The sequence below is a fragment of the Cynocephalus volans genome, chromosome 1 (genome assembly GCF_027409185.1).
Source record: "Cynocephalus volans isolate mCynVol1 chromosome 1, mCynVol1.pri, whole genome shotgun sequence".
Classification (NCBI taxonomy): domain Eukaryota; kingdom Metazoa; phylum Chordata; class Mammalia; order Dermoptera; family Cynocephalidae; genus Cynocephalus; species Cynocephalus volans.
The window spans coordinates 42,614,779-42,627,484 of NC_084460.1; the positions used below are offsets into that span (position 1 = coordinate 42,614,779).

At 35.0% G+C, this 12,706-nt stretch overlaps 1 protein-coding gene across 6 annotated transcripts in view; it reads left to right on the forward strand.

Annotated features, from left to right (window-relative positions):
- NCOA3 (nuclear receptor coactivator 3) overlaps positions 1-12,706 on the forward strand; it is a 132,631-nt gene that overhangs the window by 48,872 nt on the left and 71,053 nt on the right. For 4 of the 6 annotated variants that reach the window (XM_063091292.1, XM_063091318.1, XM_063091328.1 and 1 more), the window contains exon 2: positions 11,538-11,619. The exons of the other annotated variants lie outside the window; for them this stretch is intronic. The gene's annotated coding sequence lies outside the window, so the exon portion shown is untranslated. The remainder of the gene's footprint in view (positions 1-11,537; positions 11,620-12,706) is intronic. 6 annotated transcript variants of the gene reach the window in all.

The following is a 12,706-nucleotide window of genomic DNA, read 5'->3' on the forward strand; positions in this document are numbered from 1 at the left end:
GTAAGGAGTTAGGATTTTTTTTTTTTTTTAATGATTTGATGGATTTATTTATTTATTTATTTTGTCTTTTTGTGACCAGCTGCACCATGCTCAGCCAGTGAGCGCACCGGCCATCCTTATGTAGGATCCGAACCCGTGGCGGGAGCACTGCTGCGCTCCCAGCGCCGCACTCTCCCGAGTGCGCCACGGGGTCGGCCTAGGAGTTAGGATTTTGTATTTCAAGTGTAAAAAAGTTTAGGAATGTTTATATATAAAGTCTCAACCTTGCTACATCCTCTTTATTAATTTGGTATTATAGAAGCGTAACCAGCTAATTTTCGAAAATTTGGGGCAATTTCAAAGTGGGAAAAAGTACTAGTAATCTTGGGGATTAACATTTTGGGGAGCACAGTGTGTTTATCTGTTCACCAATTGATGGTTATTTGGGTTGCAATGTACATGTCTCAGATCCCTGTATAGGCCAGCCCCAAAAAACCCCACAAAACATTTTGGTGCATTTCCTAAATTTTTCCTCTCTCTCCTTTGTGTATATTTTCTATATTTTTCTTGATCTTTCTTTAACACGTAATTGTGCAGAACTTTTAATAATCTTAAAGGCTACTTCCATTTTATGATTATTAAAAGTAATGTTTATGTGAGCATTTGGCACCACAAGTTCTGTCTGCATTTCTAATAATTCCTTTTGATTAGATTCCTGGAAGTAGATTCTAGATGAAAGATTTTTAAACTTTTACAAATGGATGTTACTAATTGTTTTCCTAATCTGTTCTTTTTATATTGCATTAAGAAGTTTAACATTTTGTACCTTTAAATAATTTTTGATGGCATTGTCTTTAAATTTTTTATTTAAAAATACTGTTCACACAAAGTTATTTGTAATCTTACTGCTGTAAAAAAAAAATACAGTAATTTTGGTGATAATCATGTGTCAGTATAGGTTCATCAGTTGTAACAAATGTTCTACTCTGGTAGAACATTGTCTGTTGATAATGGGGGAGGATATGCATGTGTGGGGCTAGGGATTATATCGGCTATCTGTGCCATCCTCTCAATTTTGCTAATTAAAATTGCTCTAAAATTTTTTTAAAAAGTACATTAATTACAGTATTTCCTCAATTCAGTTGCTTATCTAAATTGTATATAACGTTCTCTGTTTTTCTCAAGTATTAGCAGATATGTCTATGTAGATATGTTCTATGTAGACATGTTCTATGTAGACACATTAATACAATCATGTTATGTTGCTTGCAAGTTTTTTTTGTTATTGTTTCAAGAAAATCTTTTTAAGCGATTATACAAGGGCACTTCAAAAAGTTTGTAGAAAAATAGAATTAAAAGATAGTACAAATCTTTCCATGAGCTTTTTGAAATACCCTGTATATGAAAATCTACTGCATTCTTTTCAGTGGTTATATAATATTCTATTGTTAGATGCCCTTTGTTTAACCATTTATATATTAATTTAGCAAATAGGTGTAGAGTACCTGTCATGTGCCAGTTACTGGATTATTTATTTCCCCTCCCTTACTTTGTTCTTATGTAGGATGTTATATCAAATGTTGTTATTATTTATCTTCTATATGGTGATGTACTTGTACTATATTCCTAGCCATGGGCTCGTTAAGCCTAAAGGTTACAAGCATTTAAAATTACTAATTTTTGCCACTGGCACCATTTTCTTTCATTGTTTGTTTTACATTTCTCTAACCCTCAGTTGTGCATATTTACATGTGTTTATTGGTCATTTGTACTACTGTGAATTTCCTAGTCTGATTCTTTGCTCATTTTTTCTATTAGGTTGTCTTTTCCTACTTTTTTGTGTGTGTGTGTTAAAAAAATTAAATCTTCAGAGGTGGACGTTCTTCAGTGTATTCGAACTTCTTCCTTTAAAGCAATGCACTAAGTATTTTTAATCTTTTTTGATTCAGGACATGAGGAACATTATTATTACTTTTTTTTCCACTGTGGGTGACACCTCTTGTACCTCCTGAGTTAAACAGGATTATTTCTTTATAGGCTGAATGACTCTTAGTCTAGATCTCTATAATTTTAAGAGTTTTTGTATTTGTTATTTTTTTCTATTTTCTTCACAGTTATTTGCCAGGCAATCAGCTGTACTTTCTTGCTGTTGTCAATACTTCATTGCTTCTGATAGTTTCTTCCTCCTAATTTGTTGTGAGGTTGGGAAACCAGATACACACAATTCTAATAAGCTGGGTTTAAATAAGGCAGATCAAGAGAGAGGCCCTGGGAATCTCTTAAAGAATGGATGGGCTGTATGTTTTTCTTCACCCAGAGACGTGGCTTTCGCTGATCTAGAGGCAGTTTTGATGGTAGTGAGGGCCTTAGTCATTCAGACTTCATAACTGCCATTTGAAACAGGTAGCAGAAGAGATGCTATTCTTATTTTATAGAGGAAGAAACTGAGGAGGAGGTGGGGTACATAGCTAGTAATTAGGAAAGCTGGAATTTGAATCTCTTCCCTTTTAGCAGTACTCCAGTGGCTATCCACTAACTTGTTCTGATACTTCCTAGAAAGCTATGTTATATACTGGCTTTAAGTATGATTCTTTTATTGACTTTATGAAGCTTAAGTTTTAAAGTGAAGCACATTACGGCTGGCCCGTGGTTCACTTGGGAGAGTGGTGCTGACAACACCAAGTCAAGGTTTAAGATCCCCCTTACCGGTCATCTTTAAAAAAAAAAAAAAAGTGAAGCACATTACTTTTTAGGCAGATTATGTAGCACATAATTTTCAAGTTCCTATATGTCTACAGTCTGGGTGCCAGACTGGAAGTGGGAAGAAGGTTGGAGCTATTGTACTTAATAATCATTATTATTAATGGTAATAATATAGATAAACACTAATAGATAATGAAATTAATTATTATATACAGTGCCATCTGTCTGGAACACTATACATGGTTGGTTCCTTTTAGCTGTCAGATTAAATGTTGCATCCTCAGAGAACCCTTCTCTGACTTGAAATTACCTCCTTCTCCCTACCCTCTCACCCTTTCTATATAATATCACCCTATTTATTTCCTTTATGGCACTTATCACTTTCTGTGGAAATATCTATTTGTTATTTTGATTTTATCCTTTGTTCATCTTTAGGGTTTATCCCATCTCAGGAGCATGTAATTAGGTCTTTTTGAACTCCACTGAGCCTTTTCACTTGAGAGGTACGGTTGAGGTTTATAGTCTAATGTGCTTTATTGATTGATTGCAGCTGGGGGCTATGGGGATTTGAACCCTTGCCTTTGGTGTTATTACACTAATGTGCTTTTAAAAGAGTAAGCATATGACACACATGATTACTGAGTAGTAATAACAGTTTACATGGTATAGTACTTTGCATTTTCTTAAACACAAATTTTCAGTTGTGGGATAGGCAACCTATCCAGTTTGATGCCATAGGAAATATTTTAATGTCTTTTTTTTTCCCTTTTAAACCCACTCTGGCAGAGCTGGGAGGTGTGTAGGCCACTATTTTTTTTGCTCTTCTTTTATAGTCAATATTTTTTTTCAGTTTTTATTTTTGGCGCAGAAGCTGAACTGGTCCAGGAAGAAGACCAGGCATCAAGCTGCTGTGGCCCCAGTTTAGTTTATCTTGCTTGCCAAGTGTGGAATGCACTGGGTACTTGCATAAAATGAGGGGGAGAAGAATGACTTAGTTGGAGATGTGAGGAAATGATTGCACTTCCTTTATCCTGGTCTATGGTGAGAAGCTAGCTAGCTACTGCTACTGAACTCTATGATTTGTTCTGTGTTATGTTTGGAATAATTCCCATGGTGGAAAAAAAGAAAATACAGGCCAGGAGAGATTGAAGAAAAATTCATCTTCCTACACTGCTCAACAAGGCGTCTTGGGAAAAGGAAGTATGAATAACTAATTTAATTTTACACTTTGTCTGTCTTTCGGATTTGTCCCATTTCAAAGGCATGTGACCAGATCTTGTTGAACTTTTCTGGGTGTCTTTCTTAGCCATACCCAGGGATTAAGGTCTCTCAATTTAGGGTCTTGTCACAGTATGTTTTTACTTGGTTGCCTTCTTTCTTTCAAATTGATTTAAAAAGTCCTTTGCATATACAGAAAGCTCTGTGCCCATTAAATAGCAGTCATTTCCTGCCAGTCATTGAAAGGTAAAAGACTTAAGAAAAAGCCCCCCCAAAAACCCAAGCCTATCAATTTGACCGTGAGCATCTAACATCATTTGTTTAAAAAATTTTTTTTTTTGAAGTTATTGAACCAAGCTTCAGTCAGAAAAAGGGTGGAGAGGACAAGGGAGGGTCAAAATTATATTCTCAATTTATGTAGAAAATAGAAATAATGCCTTGTGAACATACTGAAAAAATAACAGAAGGCCAGGTTTTGTGTTTATTATACAACCATTCAAAAAGGTGCTTTGCTGATAATATGTCTCTGTGGAATATCATGGTTCAAGTGATAACCCCCATTAGATAGGTAGGAAAAATGAGGCACACAAAATCTAATTTATCCAAGGTTACATATAGAAAATTATAAGGAGCATATAGATTTCCTGACTCTTACCTAATATTTTATCCAATTAGTTGAAATGTGTAAAGAATGACAGAGGGTACAAAGTATTTAGTATAGTTTTCTAGCTATGCATAGTAACTGCTCAATAAATTGTTCAGGGAGAGGATTTGTTCTAGTTGCTGATAATACATATTTTGATTTTTTTTTGAGCACAGAATAATATGTATTAATGTTGGTAAGATGAAATTAAGTTGAATTTCAGAACAAAACTTTATCAAATACTTTCTGATATAGTCTTTTGTATTTTATATTTCTACCTTCTTGACTTTTAGGCCACCCTTGGTTTTATTTAGATAAAAGAAATTTGAATCTGATTCTGTTTTCTTCAAGGGCTTCTATCTACCTTCGTGGGAGCTTTGCATAGCAAGTACAGGTTGTAGTTTGTGTTGTGTTGAATGCTAAATTTACTTCAATGTCTGGCATTAACTGATTTTATATAGTATTAAGTAAAATGTTTTTATACATGGTAGCAGTGAGGATATCTTTGATGTAATTTTGACATGAGTGTTATATATTGAATTAAATTTGTTTTTAAATATTAAGGAATGGAAATATTTTAATCTTAATATATCAGGAAGTCTGAGATTCCCCTCCCACCCTCCAAATCTGCTGGTGGAGTGAAATCCCATCTGAGTGTTAATAAATGCCATCACCCGTTCCCTTCCCCCAGCCTTACATGAGAGCCTAGTTTGCCTGCAGCTGCAGTGGTAGGCATCTTTCAGGAAGTGACCTTGGCTTGTATTAATCAAATTCAGAACACACAAAAAAGCTTCTCGCTAACATGCTGACTTGATGTAAAATTTTATCGCATCCATTTTCTTTCAAGATGAGGCCATCTTGTAAAAAGAAGATATACCGAAGACTGCTTTAATTTAATACATATAAAGCTTCTGTAAGCCATATTAAAAAGAAACTAAGTCTATTTTAAACTTATAGGCTTTTAATTGCCAAATATGTATAAACTTAAATCATAAAGGATTGGGAGTTGTTACTAGAAAATTACTTGTTTTAACACTAAATTAAGAAAAAACTGTATCAACATAAGTTTATTTACTATCTTAACAACAGACATTAAATTGCTGTTCAGACTTTATATGTTTTGAAGTTATTTTGGACCCTTTGTTTAGTAAAGCACTTTTGTATGTTGGTTACTTTTGGGTTTTCAGAAATGACAGTGGTGTTTTACCTTCCTTTGGATAAAAACTAATATCCTACATGAAATCATTTTCTTAGGCAGTGGTGGTGCCTACAGGGGCTTCTAAATATAAGCTTAAATTTAAGTCAATAAGACTGTTAAAATTTAACCACCTATTGTATCAGTAAGAGAAATACTGCTAACTATAAATTCACTATCAGCTTATTTAGGATTTAACTGATCATTTTGATAGGAGAGCAAAATGTTTTGCTTTTACTCTGTAGTGCTTCAAAGAAATCTAGTTTTTAAATGTAGTACAGTTAAGGTGTATATAGTAGACGTCTTCATTTTAGCCTTGCTCAGTGTTAAATATAGAATATTGAAAGTATTATTTAATGGGTTAACTTATTGATTTCTGCATTGGAGGCAATTTACATAAATTAATTAGGGAACAGTCATATCTATTGCCAAAAGTTTCACTCCTGAATTTATTCTATAGAGGATTACTCCTGGTTACTATAGTGTTTGGAGAGGAGAAATACAGGAAAAGAAAACTTAAACCTTAGCTCTACCTGCATTTCGGTAGATCCACAGAATGAAATGGATAGGCACCTTGTATATTCATATTCATGATTTGGTGAGAGGGTGGAAAATCTGCAAATAAAGAAATTGGGGTGTAGATAAATACTTTATTTAAATGTTCTCATTATCTGAGTTATTTTTAAAGCATTTACTGGAAACACAACCAGTGTTATCTTTTATCACATTGTAAATTGTTCTTAGAATTGCAGCTTCATGGAGGTAGATCTGTCTACTTAACCTGCCTAAATTCATTCTTTGTCTTGATACTAGCATTAATGATTGGATAAAGAAACTGCAGGATAAAGAAACTCTCCTTTCAAAGAGAAAATTGAAAATTACTGGATCATTTTTCTCCCCAAGCTGTTTAAAATACATGGTCTTAAGTAAAATTGTCACCTTGAACTTAAGATGTTCTTTGCCTTCTCCATCCCTTTCTCTTCTTAATAAAAGGAAAAAGGAAAGCCGTACAATAAAAGGAATATATGCAGTCCTGGTAGCCAATGAGTTAATGTTCATTTGCAGCCTGAGGGGTCAGCATGCAGTCTCTGTTTCCTGATTGGCTGCTAAAAGGTGAAATTGAAACCACTGTAAACTTTTGACCCTGTAGCAATTCTTGTGGAACGCCTTGCACTGGTGGAGCCCAGAGAGCTTTGCTCACCTCCCCACCCAACCCTTCCACCCTTTTCCTGTATTTATTTTGTGTGATCGTGCAGCACTGCATGCAGTTTTTCCAAGAGAGGGGGGAGAGGGAGGCAGAACAAGCACCAGCAAGTGGCTAGCTTGCATGCCTATTTTGGTAACCATATCATTACTAACTTCAACTCAGCTAAAGATATGGGGCCTGTAAATAAACTGGTCTGTCAACTGGATGTTTTAGTTTTCTTCTTAATCTCAAGGGAATTGAAAAAAAAAAAGAAAATACTTCAGTGCTATTGTTCATCAGTGGGAGAGTATTGTTGTGTAAGCAAGATGTATGACACAATTTCCTTGATACGTTGAGTTAAAAATAGCTTTCATTTTCAGCTATCCTTACAACACCCCATTTATATTTCCTATGTCCCATGTAATTTTTACACAAATCATCAACATTTTCCAAAAGTTTTTTCTCCGTTGCCTTTTATTATAAAGAAACTCAAATGGAGTTTTGGTTATGATAACTCCGGACAGTAATTGCAGAAATTGTACATGCTAATTTCATAAATCCCACCACCTCCCCACTTTTTTCCCCTGAAATAAATGGCTTTGGATTTGTCTTGCTTTCACATCTAAATAGTGCTGTACAGTTACCACAACGATCCTATGAAAAAGGCAGAGCAGTTTTTCTCTAGTCTTTTGGTTAATAGTATCATAGGACTCTATGTCTTCACTTTTGGTTTTTTCTTTTATTCCTGGTGGCTATCAGTGTGGCACATTGACGTTCAACAAATGCTTACTGAATGAACATAGTTTTAATTTCAGGAACTTTAGTGGCTCTTTATACCTCTTCTCTTCTCTTCTCCTAATTAATTAATGGCAGGAACCATGATTTGCTTTTATTTCCAAGTGCCAGTGCGGTACCTGGCATCTGATAGATACACAGCAAGCATTTAGTTGAATTAAATGTTTTGCATAAGGTTACATCAAGAAGCTGGGCTTTTATAAAACCTAGGTTTTCTGAAGCTAAGGCTTCTGTTTTTCCTGCATCATTTAAATTTTGATTCCATATAGAACTAAACATTTATTATAATTTATTAAATGACTAGAATAAATTATTACAAGGCAGCTTGATCCTTTCTGGTATATAGATCATAGGATAAGAGGTACAATACATGTCAGTTTTTAAAAATCCAGTCCTTGTTCTACTAGACATGTTTATAATGTAATTTTAAATAATATTCTTCTCCCCCATCAAAAAGGTTATGGTATTTGAAAACGATTGTAATCAGTGTCTTATCAATATTCTCCTGGGTATCAAATACATTTTTACATACTAACTTGAACACATAATAATGGACTAAGTAATAAGTAGTAAAAATTTTTTTTTGCTGAGATAAATGTATACAGCTCTAAAAGTAGCACCTTTTAAAATATAATTTCAAATTTTCATATGATTTTAATTTTACATTTGTTCTTTCTCTTTCAGTATAGCTACAGATTGGTTGCAGTTGATTTTTGCAAGTGAAATCTTGTTAAAATTTTGACAAAGGATATGTTGATCACTCAATAAATAATTCCAACTGCAAAAGAGTGTTAAATTTAACACCAATATTATGCAACCTTAAAGTAACCTGGAATTTAATTGATGAACCAAGTTATCCTGTAATGCTTTGAAGATTAGTGGGCAACAGCTGGCTTTTCCTAAAGGCAGTGATTCCCCATCTCTCTACGATTTTAGGGAAGTGAGAAGGGAGTCCCTGGGAGCAATGCCAACAGCAGCTTGGAAAGAACAATGAGTTTAATGTGATTAATAGTAGAGTTCTTGCCCCTTTCCATGTTCAACAGCAAAAGAAAAACATGTTCATAATATTCAGTGGCTGCTTTTTGTCTTGTTGGTGTTTCCAGGCATCAGCATTGTATAGTTTGGATTTTCCTCTCTATCAATTCCCCTCCCCCAGTTTGATTCTTTGTTCTGGACTGGAGGCACATCTTCTCAGGGTTGCTGTTAACAGAGCTCAGTTCGACCCCCCCCCCCCCCCCACATTAGCTCTGGTGATGCAGGTTTTGATAACGTAAATCTTACCAATAATCTTTCTATTAATTCTAGTAGAAAAATTAATGTTTTCCCCTCATCTTCTTAGATATCTAATTTTTTTGGAAAATATCGTATTCAGTTATGTCATTGTGATTTGGTTTTTGTATTTGGACTAAAGTCCAAATCATGAAAAGAAGTAAGAATAAACTTATTTTTGATAAAGGTAAAAAAATACTGTCCTAAGAAACCTGCTGGGATTGTTGCCTTTGTAGAATCTTGGTTCCAGACAAATTTAATTCATCAGCAGTTTTCCTAACAGTTCCATATTTTACAGGTTCCTGGTATATAGTACTTTTTAGACTATACCCCCTTCCAGGTTCCTGGTAGACAAGCCAATCATTGATCTGTGACCATTTGGGAACCTCTCCAGTCCAGCTATAAACTTCCTGGGAGGGGAGAATTTTGTAGATGACGTGTCTTTGGGTTCAAGGGGTGCAGATCGGTGGAGTCAACATTCCTTTGAGAAAGGAGTATGAAAACCACCAGTATAATACTTGACTATTAATATAGGCTCTCTCACCAGCCTTTCACACTAGGTAACAGTACTTGTTTCCTGGGTCAGTTGTTACGATACTAGGTACTTTCTAATTCAAATTCATTTCCTTGCCTTACCCCTCTTGTTTCTTAGGTGCTAAACGTACCCCAAAGCCCTCCCTTTCCCCCCCAACCCCCCATAATAGAAACAACAACAAAGGAACCATTTCTAAAGTGAAACCTGATTTAAAACCAGGTCAGAAAATCTTGGAAGTTCTTAACTGAAGTTCTGCCTACCTTTTCCCCTCTTCATCTTTTTCTCATTAAATTGGGTAGCATAAAAATTCAAGTTAAAAAGCATGGAATTCACTTAAAAACAAAAACTAATGATTGTGTTTTTTCCTATTTTTTAATTTCAGTGTGCTCGGAAATTCTCAAGTTATATTATGTGTCAACTAGTCTTTCATTTGGCTGATGATACCTTATTTATTGAGCTTATATGTGCCGGGTACTAATAAATAATTTGTACATTTTCACTTGATACTCACAAAAACCTGTAAGTGTGATCTTCATTTTAAAATAAGAAATCTAAGGCCTGAAGAAGTCTTAAGTTGACCAAGGCTGGAGTAAGTGAAAGAGCTGGTAGCTGAGTCTATAACTGGTTGACTCCAAAGCTTCCACTCTTTAATAATATGCCAATAACTAGTTGTATTATTGTAGATTAGAAGATGTATTCCAGGTTCTAAATACAACCAACTTACTTTTGGCACATATCCCAGTTATAAACTGGAGACTGTACTGTGATAATAAATAGGCATTTTAGTGGATATATCAACTCTTTTTACAACTGTTAATTGCATGGCACTGATACCACTACCTGGATTTTTCTCTTTTCCCTTTGTGAACCACATATGATGTGCTTTTCAAAAGTGCAACAGGGCCCGAGCCCGTGGCGCACTCGGGAGAGTGCGGTGCCCGCCGCGGGTTCGGATCCTATATAGGACCGGCCTGGCTGAGTGCTGGTCACGAAAAAGGCAAAAAAAAAAAAAAAAAAAAAAAAAGTGCAACAGACCCATCACATCGTGGAGCTACATTGTGGTTGGCTGTCCCCTGTATACTCCATGTAGACTGGTCATGGCTGTGATATGTTTGTTACTTGGAACTTGTGAATATATTACTTTTTTCCCTCTCTTCCCAGCATACCTGCCAAATTTTAGCATGAATGCTATTAACTTTAGGGTATAGTTATGGTTGTTGTCTTGATGTAGATATCAGTGGAATTAGTGGCAATCAGATTATTGCTTTATTATTACATTTAGAAATTGATAAGGTGAGGTGTAATGTTTTTATTGGCTCACTTTGTTCCACTAGAACCTGCTCCCCATTTCTTCACGTGCAAAAGTCTGCTGTTCATATGTTCATGTATTTTATTGCAGATTATTTTGAAGAACTGCCTCTCATTTCCCAGTTTTAAAATACTTTTTTTTAGTGACCCAAATGCACCCTTTTATAGAGGGCAAGAAAACCTCCGGGCCTTTTTCCTCCTTGCTTGCTTGCTTTATCCATCCATCCCTACCTCCACCCCTCGATCATTTTTGGACTAGGGTATTTAAGCTTTAGCTTCTGCAGGGTATTAATGTTGTCTTTAATTGTTCTCTGAGCATTCATTTTGGACAGGTGAAGACATCCACAGGTTCAGAGTACCTGTCTGTTTTGATCACTTTTCAAGACTTGGAGCTGGTCTCTTCCACCCTTACTTTGCATTATCCACGTGCACAAATTGTGACAAGAGTATATTATATATTGCCGTGCCTGACTTTTAAAGCAGGAGTAGTGATATATGGCAAAATAAGGCATCTGCTTAAATTCCTAGGAAGAGGCATTGTACTTGATAGCTTTTGTGTGTTTGTTTCATATGTCCCAGAAAGGGAAAGATGGGAAGAGTTAATTTGTGTGTGACTAATAATAATGCTTTTATTGAAGAGAAAAAAAAAAGGCTTTAAAATTCAACACCCTCCTTTTTTTTTTTTTTTTTTTTTTTTTGTCCTCAGGATCAAAATACTTGCTGAACAGTGGACTCAGAGACCAATAAAAATAAACTACTAGTTGAACATCATTTGACTGGTTAGCCAGGTAATTGTTTTACTTTAACTTGATCCTTTGTGATATTTTGACCTCAACCTTATGAAGATACACTCTCTTCTCTAATTTACAATTGAATTTAAACTTGATTTATACTTCATGTTTTCTCTTTAGCAATATTAGTTGAATGCATGGGTTTGGAATACTTGAGTAAATACACTTGTACTTATATGTGTATTTGTATATGTGTATATACTTACACAAACATAGTTTTGGGGGAAAGAGGGCAAACTACCATCCCTCCTTTTCCTTATGTGTGAATATTGTAACGGCATTTAATCCATCCTGTGTTTACTATGTTAACCCCTAACAACCTATGTTAACCCATTTTTTTTTAACTTTTAATATTGTATTTTTCCTATTGAAATAGGAAAAATGAGAATAAAAAAAATTGCCTGATAGCAAAGAAATGTTGTTTTGCTTAGTTAGACCGTTTCTGTTAGTAACACCATCATTCTCTTGGTTAGCTAGGCTTGAAATCTGGGTGTCTTTGGATCCCACCCCACCTTTGGTACATTTAGCAAACAGGCCTTATCTGGGTTTCTTTTCTCATGTCTCCTGAGTTTGTTCCATTTTCTCTTTCTAATTTTAGCTTCCTAGGCCAAGACCCTGTAATTTTATGCTTGTATTTGTCCAAGTCCCTTTACTGCTTCCTTATCTACTGTTTCAAGCCACTTGTAATTTTCCTAGAAGATTTTCTTAAATATATCCCATTAGCCAAGCCTCAGTGTGCTCTAAGCTTTGTGCCACCTTTCCCTGGCTTAAAGAAAAAAAGTACAAACTCCCTTTTCTGGCATTTGAAAGGGTCCTTTATCTGGAGAGCTATCTAAGCCAAAAGCCTTAGTTCTTGTGATTTCACTATAAAGTACCTCATGTAATTATGACATATGCCCATTCTGTTCTGAACATAGCAGAGAACTATCTCCATAGTTTTTATTTTTTAAGAAAATTTTTATTTGGAAATAATTTTACATTTACAAAAGTTACAAAAATAGAATATGAAGAACATCTAGATATCCTTTATGCAGATTCACCCACTTGCTTTACTATTTGTATTTGTGTGCTCCTACTCTTTCTC